General features: G+C 41.6%; 1 protein-coding gene across 1 annotated transcript in view; it reads left to right on the forward strand.

Annotated features, from left to right (window-relative positions):
* The window catches only part of GGNBP2 (gametogenetin binding protein 2), a 42,767-nt gene that overhangs the window by 21,907 nt on the left and 14,873 nt on the right, over positions 1-5,987 (forward strand). The gene's annotated exons all lie outside the window — the stretch shown is intronic.

The raw sequence follows: 5,987 nt of genomic DNA on the forward strand, positions 1-5,987 counted from the left end.
AAAAAAAAAAAAAAAAGACCAAAATAATGAGAGTACTGATCTTATAGGATGTAGTGTAGGATTAAATTAAATTTGTTGTGGGGGTGATATATAGTAACACTTGTTTAGAGCAGTACATGGCACATAGTGAGAACATCAGAGAATGTTTGTGTGCCAGATTTGCAAGTCATTATCATTCTTGTGTTTCCAGTTCTTATTGAAGGTACAATTTGAGTTTGGGGGTATAATCACTTTAAATGATTTGTAAATACCTAAATAATTCACCTTTTGGGTGGTATCTGCATTTTTTTTAAAAACCATTTTATAATAAATATTTGATAAGTCTATTCAGCCGGTTAAGAATTACGTTAGAGGCCATGTGTAGTGATGGTGGCTCATGCCTATAATCTTAGCACTGTGGGAGGCTGAGGTGGACAGACCACATGAGGCCAGGAGTTTGAGACCAACCTGGCCAACATGGTGAAACCCCATCTCCACCAAAAATACAAAAATTAGCCAGGCATGATAGTGCATATCTGTAGTACCAGCTACCCAGGAGGCCTGAGGCATGAGAATTGCTCAAATCTGGGAAGCAGAGGTTGCAGTGAGCTGAGATTGCGTCACTGCACTTCAGACTGGTCTACAGAGTTGACTCTGTCTCAGGAAAAAAAAAAAAAAAATGGTATTATGGTAGAACATCATCAGGTACTACCCTTGATCTTGGCTGAGAAGTGATAGAGCATCATTAGAAACGAGGTGTTAGTAAGCTGAAACCTCTGCCTTAAAAGTTTTTTAAGGCTGGGTATGGTGGCTCATGCCTATAATTCTAACACTTTGGGAAGCCAAGGCAAGAGGATCACTAGAGTTCACGAATTCAAGGCCAGCTTGGGCAACATAGGGAGACCCATTTCTAAAAATAAAATAAAGGCCAGGCGCAGTGGCTCATGTTTGTAAATCCCAGCATTTTGGGAGGCCGAGGTGGGTGGATCATGAGGTCAGGAGTTTGAGACCAGCCTGGCCAACATGGTGAAACCCCGTCTCTACTAAAAATACAAAAATTAGCTGGGCATGGTGGTGCATGCCTGTAATCCCAGCAACTCAGGATGCTGAGGCAGGAGAATTGCATGAACCTGAGAGGCGGAGGTTGTGGTGAGCCAAGATTGCTCCATTGCACTCTAGCCTGGGTGACAGAGTAAGACTCCATCTCAAAAAATAATAATAATAAATAAAAATAAAAACAAAGTTTAAAAATTAGCTGGGTGTGGTAGCACACACTTGTAGTTATCAGTTACTCAGGAGGATCACTTGAACCCAGGAAGGTTGAGGCTGCAGTGAGCCATGATCATTCTTCTGCACTTTAGCCTGAGTGACAGTGAGACTCTGTCAAAAAAAAAAAAAAAAAATTTTTTTTTTAAAAAAAAAAAAAAAAAAAAAAAATTTTTAAAAATAGAAAAATTTTTTTTTCGGTTTTTTTTTTTTTTTTTTTGAGAAGGAGTCTCGCACTGTCACCCAGGCTGGAGTGCAGTGGTGCGATCTCGGCTCACTGCAACCTCCATCTTCTGGGTTCAAGCGATTCTCCTACCTCAGCCTCCCAAGTAGCTGGGATTACAGGCGCCCGCCACCATGCCCAGCTAATTTTTTGTATTTTTAGTAGAGACTGGGTTTTACTGTGTTGATCAGGTTGGTCTCGAACTCCTGACCTGGTGATTCACCCGCCTCGGCCTCCCAAAGTGCTGGGATTACGGGTGTAAGCCACTGCGCCTGGCTTTTTTACGGCTTATATATATACTATTTTTAACTTGCTGTTTAATTATGTTTATAGTTGTACATTCAAACTAAATTACTCAGTGTATAAAGCAGTAAAATTGGGGACTATATTTCAGTTTTATTGTTCTTTGACGTTTGACCATTTAATTACCTGAAAATGTAAACTTGCTGTTTATAACCTGAAAATGTGGAATTATTTGCTATTTTTGTGTCTGTTTTTTCTCTCCTAAAGGAGAGATTTTCCATGCATGCATGTGTGCATATGTGTGTGTGTGTGTGTGTGTGTATGGTAAAAGAACACAAAATAAGGCCAGGCATAGTGGCTCACAGTTCAGCATTTTGGGAGACAGGTGGGTGGATCATTTGAGCCCAGGAGTTCAATACTAGCCTGGGCAATGTGGCAAAACCCCATCTCTACAAAGAATACAAAAATCAGCCATGTGTGGTGGCACACACCCCTAGTCCCAGCTACTCAGGTGGATGAGGCAGGGAGCATTACCTGAGCCTACTAGGGAGGTTGAGACTACAGTGAGCCAAGAGTATGACAGTGTACTCCAGCCTGGGCAACAGAGTGAGACGCTGTCTCAAAAAACCACGAAACATAAATTTACCTTCTAAACAGTTTTTAAGTGTACATTACAATATTGTTAACTGTGTGCACACTGTTGTATAACAGATCTCTAGAACTTTTTCATCTCAACTAAAACTGTACCCATTGAACAACACTTTGTTTTTTTCTCCCCTAACCCCTTAGCAACCACAGTTCTACTATTTCTGAGTTTAATTATTCCATTTTATAAATGGAATCATGTAGTACTTGACTTTTTGTGATTAGCTTATTTTACTTAGCCATTATCTTAAGACATTACTTGCGTAATGTCTAAGATTCATCTATGTTGTAGCATATGACAGGATTTCCCTCTAAAAGCTGTATAATGTCATGTATATAGTGACATTTAAAAATGGGCAATGTCACAGTATATATGACATTATTTGCATTTCTTTATTGATTCATACATTGATGGACATTTAGGTTGCCCTCACATTTTGCCTGTTGTCAGTAATGCTGCAGTGAACATGAGTGTGCAAATATCTCTTCAAGATCCTGCTTTCAGTTCTTTTGGTTATATACCCAAAAATGGGATTGCTGGATACTATGGTAGTTTTATTTTTTATTTTTTTATTTTTTTTGAGACGGAGTTTCACTCATGTTACCCAGGCTGGAGTGCAATGGCGCGATCTCGGCTCACCGCAACCTCTGCCTCCTGGGTTCAGGCAATTCTCCTGCCTCAGCCTCCTGAATAGCTGGGATTACAGGCACGCGCCACCATGCCCAGCTAATTTTTTGTATTTTTAGTAGAGACAGGGTTTCACCATGTTGACCAGGATGGTCTCGATCTCTTGACCTCGTGATCCACCCGCCTCGGCCTCCCAAAGTGCTGGGATTACAGGTTTGAGCCACCGCGCCCGGCCGGTAGTTTTATTTTTATTTTGAAGAACTTCATACTGATTTTCATGGCAGCTGTACCATTTTACATTCCTGCTAACAGTGCATCAGGGTTCCCATTTCTTCACATCCTCGATAACACTTGTTATTTGTTGTTGTTGATTTTTTGATAGTGGCCATTCTAATGTGTTTAAGGTGATATCTCATTGTGTTTTTGATTTTCACTTTCCTGATGATTTGTGATGTTGAGCATCTTTTCATATGCCTGCTGGCCATTTGTATATGATCTTTGGAGAAATGCCTGTTCATGCTTTGCCCATTTATTTATTTACATTTATTTATTTATTTATTTTTTGAGACGGAGTTTTGCTCTTGTTACCCAGCTGGAGTACAATGGTGCGATCTTGGCTCACTGCAACCTCCACCTCCTGGGTTCAGGCAGTTCTCCTGCCTCAGCGTCCTGAGTAGCTGGGATTACAGGCATGCGCCACCATGCCCAGCTAATTTTTCGTATTTTTAGTAGAGATGGGGTTTCACCATGTTGACCAGAATGGTCTCGATGTCTTGACCTCGTGATCCACTCGCCTCAGCCTCCCAAAGTGCTGGGATTACAGGCGTGAGCCACCGTGCCTGGCTTTATTTACTTTTAAATTACTTTTTTTTTTTTTGAGACAGGATCTTGCTCTGTTGCCCAGGCTGGAGTGCAGTGGCACAATCATACGGCTTTGCCCATTTTTAAATTAGGCTTTTTGTGTGTGTGTGTGTGTGTGTGTGTGTGTGATTGAGGTGTGTGTGTGTGTGATTGAGAATATAAAGTAGTTCTTTATATTCTGGCTATTAACCCCTTATTCGATATATGGATTGCAAATTTTTTTCCCATTCGTTGTGTTGCCTTTTTACTCTGGTGATTATCTTTGCTGCGTCGAAGTTTTTAAGTTTAATGTACAGTCATGTGCTACATGATGACATTTTGGTCAGTGATGTCATAACATATATGACAGTGGGCCCATAAGATTATAATGGAGCATACTGTGTATAGAAACCTGCTGTATGGCATTGTAGATCAATGAGAGGAAGTGACTAATATTAAGTAATGGTGCTGGGACATTTGGTTTTCCATGTAAAAAAAATATATAAATAAAAAATATATATACCAGCCGCGTGCGGTGGCTTACGCCTGAAATCCCAACACTTTGGAAGGCTGAGGCAGGTGGATCACCTGAGGTCAGGAGCTCGAGACCAGCCTGACCAACATGGAGAAACTCCATCTCTACTGAAAATACAAAATTAGCCGGGCGTGGTGGCGCATGCCTATAATCCCAGCAACTCAGAAGGCTGAGGCAGGAGAATCACTTGAACTTGGGAGGCAGAGGTTGCGGTGAGCTGCGATGGTGCCATTGCACTTCAGCCTAGGCAACAAAAGCAAAATTTTGTCTTAAAAAGATACATACTCACAACATCTGAGTTTGTGTAAGTACACTCTGATGTTCGTTGATAAACAAAATCAACTAACAATGCATTTCTCAGAATGTGTCCCGTTGTTAAGCGACACGTGACTGTAGTCTGTTTTTGTTTTTGTTGTGCATGTGTGCTTTTGGTATTATAGCCAAGAAATCATCACCCAGTCCAGTGTCATGAAGATTTTCCCTTATGTTTTTTTCTAGGAGTTTCGGTTTTCAGATGTTAACATTTAGGATTTTAATCCATTTTATGTTAATTTTTGTGTATTTTTGGCCCATATTGAAAGCTTTAGTGAAATAAAATAATTTAACATTATTTGTCAGCATTGTTGCCTCTGTTTACCAGGTGGGCTTAGAACCTCTAATTTAACACATATTTATTTTTTGTTTTAGATGGAGTTTTCACTCTGTCACCCAGGGTGGAGTGCAGTGGGGTCATCTTGGGTTCGAGTGATTCTCCTGCTTAGACTCCCCAGTAGCTGAAATTACAGGGGCCAGTCATCACACCTGGCTGATTTTTGTGTTTTTAGTGGAGATGGGGTTTCACTATGTTGGCTGGGTTCGTCTCGAACTCCTGAGCTCAGGTGATGCACCCACCTCAGCCTACCAAAGTGCTGGGATTACAGATGTGAGCCACCGTGCCCAGCCCATATATTCATTTTAAGAAACGTAGTTACCTACTTTTGGTCCAGCAAAATGTGTCCATGAAACAAAGACATGGCAGTAGAAGGGTAAATACTATAAGAAGTCTAGGCTGGGCAAGGTGGCTCACATCTATAATCCCAGCACTTTGGGAGGCTGAAGCGGGTGGATCACTTGAGGTCAGAAATTCAAGACCACCCGGCCAACATGGTGAACCCGGTCTTCACTGAAAACACAAAAATCAGCCTGGCGTGGTGACGGGTGCCTGTAATTCCAGCTACTGGGGAGTCTAAGGCAGTAGAATCGCATGAACCCAAGATCATCCCGCTGCACTCCACCCTGGGTGACAGAGTGAAACTGTCTTTAAAAAAAAAGAAAAAAAAAAAAGTGTAAATCAGAAGTATTAATAGGAACAAGAGAAAGGTTTTTAAGCTGAGACAGATAATCAGATATGTGTTAGAAAAATTATTTTGGTGCCGGGCGCGGTGGCTCAAGCCTGTAATCCCAGCACTTTGGGAGGCCGAGGCGGGTGGATCACGAGGTCAAGAGATCGAGACCATCCTGGTCAAAATGGTGAAACCCCGTCTCTACTAAAATACAAAAAGTTAGCTGGGCATGGTGGCGTGTGCCTGTAATCCCAGCTACTCAGGAGGCTGAGGCAGGAGAATTGCCTGAACCCAGGAGGCGGAGGT

The sequence above is a fragment of the Cebus imitator genome, unplaced genomic scaffold (genome assembly GCF_001604975.1).
Source record: "Cebus imitator isolate Cc_AM_T3 unplaced genomic scaffold, Cebus_imitator-1.0 Scaffold121, whole genome shotgun sequence".
Lineage (NCBI taxonomy): Eukaryota > Metazoa > Chordata > Mammalia > Primates > Cebidae > Cebus > Cebus imitator.